This window comes from Podarcis vaucheri (genome assembly GCF_965113315.1).
Source record: "Podarcis vaucheri genome assembly, chromosome: 12".
In the NCBI taxonomy this organism is placed as follows: Eukaryota; Metazoa; Chordata; class Lepidosauria; order Squamata; family Lacertidae; genus Podarcis; species Podarcis vaucheri.
This window is the reverse complement of record NC_138750.1, coordinates 62,493,659-62,502,818: the sequence shown is the minus strand read 5'-3', so window position 1 is coordinate 62,502,818 and position 9,160 is coordinate 62,493,659.

Here is a 9,160-nt window from a genome sequence, read left to right as displayed (position 1 = left end):
ACTGGCTGCATTGGACAACTTCCCTCCTCACTTTGCCCTGTCAACTTCTTTCAATGGGCTTCCAATTGTAAGGCCTTGTTAAGGGAGCAGGCCCTGTAGACCTCACCACAGCAGATGGTCAACTGGAGTGCCACACAGAAGCAGGAAGGTACCTGTTCAAGCCATTTCATGCAAAGCCATCACTCAATAAGGAGGTTCCTGATGATTCTCTACCAGCGTCCAAATTCCTGTTGGTGTGTCAAGTACTAATCCATCCACTCTGCTGTTCTCTATCTGGCAACTTCTGGATTCTGCCTTCTCACTGTCTTCCAGACAAAAACAGGAGTTGACCATGCTGCTAGCTCCCAAGGTTTGCAGCAAACAGGGAATGTGCTGTTCAAGGGTCAGTGTAAACCTTGGGAGAAGCCTCCTGCTCGCATAGAACACAACCAAAGCAATGACACTCATCACTAACTGACGTCTATAACTCCCTGTGATGTCACAAGTGGATACTGCCCCTTCTTCCTGTGACACGATGAAATAAACGGAAAAAAGGTTCTGTTAAGGGGTTCAGCTTCTTAAGGAACACTGGACCTTTGGAAAGAGCGCGTCTTGTAGGCTCAAGCCGGTCAGGAAATAAACAGAGACCAGACCAGGATATACGGAAAACAAAGATTCTCTTACAACACACGGCTACCAGGGAGGGGCGTCCTATGATCCTAGAGAGCTTGATTTCCCATATAATTTGTTTTCAGAAAGACCTTGTATTTAGAAATAATTTAGGAAAGGCATTTGTTTCTTTAGAAAACAAAAGCTGGCTGGCTTAAACCCTGCAGTTCTCTTCATGACTTCTATGGATGGTCTTGCGGAAAATCTCAACGGCTTCGGACGTCCCTGAAAGGCAAACAGCTGAGTGGGATGGCTACCATCCAACAGCATCCACTCAGACACCTCCACTGGCTTCTGCCCAGCAACTTTGTCCTTGGCTTCAGCCTGCCAACTTCTGTCAATGGGCTTCCAAAGGTGAATGTCAACCAGTTTGCATCCACAAATATCCATCTGCTTCAACCTTGTGGCATCCACTGTCGTCCAAATGATCCTGCAGATGATGAAGATGATGGTGATGACTTTGAAAAATGGCAAAAGTATGATGGGAAAGCACAGGCAAGTATTACTTTGGGAGTTGAGGCTTCACAGATCTCAATTATCCAGTTTCAAACAACAACCAATATAGAAAGACTTGCAGAATGTTTATCTTAGTGTGACCCCGGGCAGTAAAGTTTTACTGACTCACAAATTATACCAGCAACATTTAAAGCCAGGGGGTGTCTTTGCCTGACCACTTGCAGACACTTGGAGATCTTTTGGGGCATAGATTCAGCTTCACACCCATATCCCAAATATACATAATCCTATCAAGCTTTGATGAAAATTGATCACCTCCTTGGCCCAGTCATTGATCACCTCCTTGGCCCAGTCAGCTCTTCCCTCCCTGCTGGTTTTATCAGCCAAGAGGGGCAAGGGTCCAGAGTGCAAGTGGCCGCCCTGACTGATCCAAGCACCTTGTCCACATCCTCAAGCCTTAGCAACGGAAACTCATCCAACACAACAGAACTAGACTGTGCCCTGGACACCCCATGAGATTCATCTGCTATAACAGCAGAGTCAAGGTCTTGGTGGATGCAAGCGATATTACTTGGAAAATCAGTACAACCCAGGTGGTTAAGACTCCATCTCCTCATAGTATTGCGAAAGAACGATGTCAAATCAACATTTGATGATCTACTACTGGTCCACAATAGAAAGTGTCCTTTCATACTGCATCACAGTGTGGGACGCTGGTTTGACATCATCTGATAGGAAGTGCCTACAGAGGGTGGTGAATACAGCACAAGATATTATGGGCTGTCCCGCAAGTCCACTGGATGACATCATGGAAGAATGTTGCCTCAGGAGAGTGAGGAAAATTCTCAGGGATGATTCACACCCTGGTTGGCACTTACTTGATCTCCTGCCCTCGGGCAGAAGATATAGAAGCACAGGGTGAAGAACAGCTATCCGTGGGCTGTTTGGCTGCTGAATGAAAAGATAACAACAGGGCAACTGACTTTCGGGTTTGGTGGGTGGGTGTCAGTAAACGAGGGGAATTAAGACTAAGAGAGCTGAGTGGGGGGTGCTTGTGTAATCTCACTGTATAGTATACAAGTTGTACAAGTGACAATAAAGTATTTCAATTTCAATTATCCTCAAAATGCTTTGCAAACAAGTCACAGTTAGTTCTATCACCTCCTTTGGGCCAGCCTGTAAAAGGCCCCATACAACCCAGAGAAGCTCTGCTGGATGACATAATAGGGATGCAATGGAGGCACCAAAGTAGGCTTTCTTTGCTGCCTTCACTGCCACTGGGTAGGCTCGATAATGAGTCTTTACCAGTGTTCAGTTGCATTCATTCAGATCTTTCCTCCCCTTGCGTTCAAGCCGTCTCACAGCTTGTTTCCTCGTCTTAAGCTCTGGAGTATACCAGGGGGCCAATTGGGCTCCACAAGGTGGGAGAGGACACTCACAGGCAATCATATCAATAGCACAGGCCATTCAGGTGTTCCAGAGGTCGGCTAGAGCTTTGACAAGGACCACCAGTCATATCAGCCAGAAAACCCCCCTGAGCCGTTTGGAACCCCACTGGATCCATCAATCTCTGAGGACGGACCTTCCTAATAGGTCCCCCGCCTCTGCGGAGGGGAAAAGGTGCTGACATCCTAAATCTCAACAGGAAGTGATCAGAACATGACAAGGGACTGATGTCAATGTCCCCCACCTTCAGATTACCCTCTTCCTGCTCAGCTGAGAAAACAAGGTCCAGAGTGTGGCCTGCCATGTGGTGCTGGGCCGATGACATGTTGGGACAGCCCCATGGTCTTCATGGCAGCCATGAAGTCCTGAGCCGCCCCAGAGCCAGCTGCCTTGGCATGGATGTTGAAGTCTCCCAGATCCAGCAGTCTGGGAGTCTTCAACACCGCCTCCGAGACCAGCTCTGTCATCTCAGGCAGGGAGACTGCTGGGCAGTAAACCAACAGAATCCCTAATCTGTCCCATTTGCCCAATGCGAGGAACACACACTCTAGATTCCCACCCTCAACTGGACCAAAAGCCTGGAGGTAGAGAGTCTCTATAGACCACAGTGAGACGTGGGTGGCGCTGTGGTCTAAACCACAGAGCCTAGGACTTGCCGATCAGAAGGTCGGCGGTTTGAATCTCTGCAATGGGGTGAGCTCCCATTGCTCGGTCCTTGCTCCTGCCAACCTAGCAGTTTGAAAGCACGTCAAAGTGCAAGTAGATGAATAGGTACCACTCTGGCAGGAAGGTAAACGGCATTTCCGTGCGCTGCTCTGGTTTGCCAGAAGCGGCTTAGTCATGCTGGCCACATGACCCAGAAGCTGTACGTCGGCTCCCTCGGCCAATAAAGCGAGATGAGCGCTGCAACCCCAGAGTCGGCCAAGACTGGACCTAATAGTCAGGGGTCCCTTTACCTTTACCTTACTGTCACCCTCCATGTCCCTACCTGCCCCTCAAGTCTGGCCTGATGGTGCACTGAGTACCCAGGTGAGCACAGCTGGGTGAGACCAACTCCACCCTGTTGACCCACCCAGGTCTGTGTGATACAAGCCAGACCAGCCTCCTCATCTGTAGTGGTTTGGAGTTACTCGTGCGTAAACTGTCCCCTTTTGGAGCTTGGCTGCCTGGGTTAAACCGTCCTGACTGCACAGCCCATCTCAGCGTGGCTGCCTCAGTCGCTAGCAGAATCTGTCTGTGGGCGTTTCTTAAACCTTTGCCAGCATAAAAGCTGTTTGACACCCAATCGTCTCCGCCTCTCATTGCACGGGAGTCTCCTGCGCAGGGAGGGCGTGGGTAGTGGAGGACCAGTGCTCTCCTCACTGACTTCCAAGGAAGAATCCCGGAGCCCTTCCACCTCTTCTCCCATTTGCTCTCCTGGCTCCTTGGTGTTACGCTGATTTCCTTCCCCCTCTATCAAGCTGCCTCTCCCCCTAGTGCTGGTACCTTCCCCTGCAGAATCGGAGAGCCTCTCCTTCTCCTGTTGCTCCGATGTCAGTTTCCTGACATCATCCATAATCAGATAATGGATGAGGGAGATTTTATTCTGGGCCAACCTAGCATTCAACACCAGCAGTTGTGGATCCAAGGAATGGCTGATATGACAACCACAATTCCCCAGGTTGGAAGAGGGGCTGGCACACAGAACGGTCACTAACTGCCTGTGCCATGTGCCTCCTGCCCGGCCTGCCCCTCCTCCCACGCCATCCCTCCCCCCCCCCCGAACTACTGAAATTGGGCCATTGACTGCTGTGAAATTTAAAATGCTGACTACGGAATTGGGCCATACCGAGTAAAGAAATAAAATGAAATTACCAGGTGTCCATGGCAGTATTTCAAGTTGGGGAGGGGGCTGTTGGAATATTCTAGATTAGAATAAACCTGGCTTTGAACAGTTGCTAGGCAACAGAAAATTCCCCCAGTAACAGGGGTCCTTATAAGGGCATGTGATCAGTTGAGTCTGGGTCAGTTTAAATGAGCATGTGAATAAGTCAGCATCAGGTCTCTGGCCGGATGGCTAAAAGGAGAAAGAGATTGTGTTTGTTTATTTGCTTTGGGTTTTTTTCCCTTTATTAATGACCAGTGTAAAGTTTTGTAAATAATAAAGATTGAGAAACAGAACCAAATGGTGTTTATTCCTGCAATGGGAATTTCACTAAAGAGATAGCCGGAGTGCTGCTGCTGCTGCTGCTGATGTAAAGAAGTAAAAGATGCAGCAAAACTTTTCTGCAGAAACTGCCACAAAAAGAAAAGAAAACCCACGAGAAGATGATGCTTACGTATCAAAAACATAGAGGGGGAAGGAGGCAAAAAGCAGCAGCAAATGCAAATGGTATCCTGGTACAGGGGGCTCCTTTCCGGATATGGCCACATCACCTTCTCTCCATCCAGTTAAGCGAGAAGCAGAATTCACAGTTCAAGGAAGCCTCTCAATCGGTCAAATGCACTCAAACGGCGAGAGGACCACAGAGAGAGAGTGGCCTGGCATGTAGCCCGCAGGCTACAGAATTCGCACTCCGGCCATAAAATAATCATAAAAAAGCAATGGTGTCGCCATCATCAGTTGTTGTTGGCATGCACCTGTCTAGAGAGACAAGGAAGTGGGCTTTGGGGTGAAGTTAAACCACTGGGTTAACAGCACCGAAGGGACCTCCCCAGGGCGCAAGTCTGGGCAGCGTGTCTGGAGGTGCTGGGCTGCCCAGATGACAAGACCCCACTCTTGGCCTCGCTGGTGTGATCCCAAGGAAAGCAGAGCAAGACTATTGGCACCAGCTTGGATGTTGGAATTAATAATAACAATAATAATAACAATAATAATAATTTATTTGTATCCTGTCCATCTGGCTGGGTTTCCCCAGCCACTCTGGGCAGCTCCCAACAGAATATAAAAACATGATAAAACACCAAACATGAAAAACTTCCCTCAACAGGGTTGCCTACAGATGTCTTCTAAAAGTCAGATAGTTGTTTATTTCCTTAACATCTGGTGGGAGGGCGTTCCACAGACCGGGCGCCACCATCGAGAAGGCCCTCTGCCTGGTTCCCTGTAACTTGGCTTCTCGCAGTGAGGGAACCGCCAGAAGGCCCTCAGCGCTGGACCTCAGTGTCCGGGCTGAATGATGGGGGTGGAGACGCTCCTTCAGGTATACTGGACCTTTGCAAGGTGGCTTATAAGGTACCATCCAACCATCGTAGGGACTCCAGATTTATGTAGGGTCTACTCGTTAGCCTTTTCTTCTTTTCCTAGATGAGCCATTTTCCCAGGACTAGTCCCACCTGCCCCTCACTTCCCTCCACAATAAATGCAGAAACCGCCTTCTTGACTATTCAACCTACTGCTGGATGTAGTGATCAGGTGGGGTTGCTATGAGGAATTATAAAAAATATGGAGCAAGCCATTTGTGTCCATGATGAAAGCATTGCGTTGACTGGGTTTGAGCCATTTTGATATGATTTCTGATCAATCCACGCCTCTGCACCTCTGCCATTTTCTTTCTCTACCCTGACAGGCGCATATAAGCATTCTAAACACAGGCCAGTTGCTTCACCAGGCATCCTCAGTACATTAAGATAGTAGGTTACTTTGATGTAGTTTGTTAATCTTGAGATAGATCTTGGGGCCAGGAAGAGAGTTCAGGAAGAGAGTTCACAGAGATGGCAAATACTACCCATCCTTCCTCTCATGTTTACTGCTTGTTTATGACCTTTGGGGTTGCCGAATGCATTCCTCCTTTTCAGTCCTGTTTTAATTACCCCAGAAGTATGCATGCTTAAATTAGCTTTTTGTAGTTTAACTTTGTCCCCACGTGGGGTTTTTGAAATGCTCAGAGGAAATATGATTGGTTCTTTTCAACACTGTGTAAAAAGTTCTTTTGTGAATAAAACAACCTGGGCCAGGGGGTGGAGAGGAATTATTATTATACGTACCCCTCCCAGAGTCTTGCTGGTCAAGCCTCGTGTGTATTTTATTAATCAGAATCCAATCCTTGCCTTGGGAACACTACACTGGTCTCATATGCTCATCCTGTCTTTGCACGCAGGGCAAGTCCCTAACTCACTGAGAGTTTGAGACCCATCAGCTACCCTCGTCTGGTTTAGTCAGCCAGTTGTTCCTGGGATTGTGGCCGCTGTCACCTGTTAACAGCTTCTAGGAGCCACAGGTGAGAGCCCCAGGAGGAGCACAGCGGGTCCCCCGCCAGAGGCGTTTCCCCCTTCCCTAATACCCGGTGCACTCGAGTAGTCCCATAGCCTGGAACTGAAGAGGAGGTAAGTGACAGGCACAGGCACCCCCCTGGACTGTTGGTAAGAAGCCAGGCAGCTGAGAGACTAGCTAAGGGCAGACTGGGCTTGGTGAAGCAGTGGTTCCATCTCTCGAATGGACCAGTCTCCTCTGATTTCCAAACTGGTGCCCAGGTTGATTAGTAGCAATAAAAAGTCATACACTATATGGGTGAGAGAATGCCTGTGTAATTTATGTCTAATTTCATTCATGCAACAGTGATAAGACTCACATCCTCTGTGACTCTATTACATACTTTCCATTTAAGAATTCTGTTTAAGAATTCCTAAGCTTGGAGCTTCTATTATCACACGGTTACAGGATTGTGACTGTTGAAAGACTTGTTTGCCTCTGTGGTATTTGACTACTTGTCGGTTCACGCACTTTTGATTGAATTGTACTATTTGTGACTCCATCATATATTTTCTGTTTAAGAATTGTAAAAAATTGTACATGCTACTAATATTCTTGTTAGCCACGTGTTGCCTGTCATTGTTTATGGAGTTTGTGTAATTTATAATCCTGTGGACTCCACTTTTTTGGGTTCCCCAGCACTCACCACCATGAACAACTAAACTTACCTTAAATATAGTAAGGGGAAAAATCCCTTACTATAGCTATACAGAACAATGGAACCCACACATATCCTAGTGAGTTAAAGTTACTTGAGTTTCTCCCAGAATTTTGTAGTTACTCTTTTATGTCTGTTCAACATAAATAAAAAAATAAAATAAAATAAAATATTATTTATAACCGCCCATCTGGCTGGGTTTCCCCAGCCACTCTGGGCAGCTCCCAACAGAATATTAAAAATACGATAAAGCATCAAACATTAACTACTTCCCTAAACAGGGCTGCTTTCAAACAAGGCACTCCAAAATGAAAAAGTTACGCACTAGGTTGTTTTTTTGAATTTTTATTTTCATAATTTCAGCAACGTTTTAAACTCGTGTATCGGCTCCACGGCAAAGAGGTTACAGGAGATTCCTGGAGTGGGAATTAATCCCAAACCGGGGATAGGGGAACAGCGCCTCTAAGTCCACCCAGAATCTGGCAGAGAAGCTTCCTTCCAGCGCCAAAGCGGATGTTGAGATGGCCCCAGAAGGACTCTCAACCAACACCAACCAGCCCCACCCAAGGGATGGCTTGCTATATGAACTTTACGCTTCTCCAATGGGGAAGGAGCCCTCGACGCAGCTTTAAGGGCGGCAAAAGCAATGGTCCCAGAGTCAGTCCTGACCACAGGCCATGGGGACTGGGCTGATAGGAGCGGCAGGTCAACCTGCGGGGAAAGTAACTCGCAGGAAAGACTTTCAGCTGGTGGCAAATTCCCTCCTCTTCCATGTGAGCAGGATTCACAACTCCAAGGGGACAGGAGAAGACGTCACAGCTGCAAACGGAGCTTAAGGAAGCGAGCCAAGTTCCTATTTATACAAGGCAGGTGCATAAGGAAATCCTCCAGAAGTTGAATATCCCGTAATATGATGGGGACAACAGGAAGGGCTCAGCAGCCAACCTGTTTCAACCGAACTGCGGCAAAACATCTCCTTGGACCCCTGCTTTGGAAAGGCAATAGCAACCGTGAGACTTCTGTGGGAGGGCAGAACCAGAACCTCTGAAGTCCCGGATGAAGCCCTACAGAGGGATCCAGAAAACTGGAGAGCGGGCAGCTTAAGGCTGGCACACATCGCAGATCCGCAGGGGATCACCTTTGTCAGAGCGGCTGCCCCTTTAAGGAGGCCCCGATCCACCTCTATGGGGCAGGGGGCAGCGGCAAGCACCTAATGAGGAGCTCTGGGGCCTTCAGTAGCCCAGAGGCAGCGGGCATGGAGGAAATGGGGTCGCTGGGGGGTTGAACAGAGGAGGGAAAGCGAGCCATCCATTCTGGAGCCTCTTCCCTTGGCAGATGGTGGAAGAAGTGGCACTGCCAAGGTATTTCCTTGCCCCTGCCCTACACCCACTGCACTGGGTTCATGGCTGGACCCCACAAACCACCGGGCATTCGTGCCACTCTAGGGGGCTTCAGCAGCTGTCTTTGAGGAGAGGACCCCAGAACTGGCCGCTGCAGACGTCATTGGAAAGGTCTTTTCCCCGTTTGGGGGTATTTTGCGGGGATTTGTGCCTGTGGCCCCCGGGGAGGGGAGAGGAGGCTGTGCCAAGGGCCAAACCTACCACAGAGCTGGAGCTGCTGCTATCAATGGGGGTTCACGTCTCAGCTCTGTTGCCTTCCCAGCTCCACTGATCCCTGGGCATTCAGCGTGTGCCGCCCCCCTGCAGGACGGGCAGAAATCA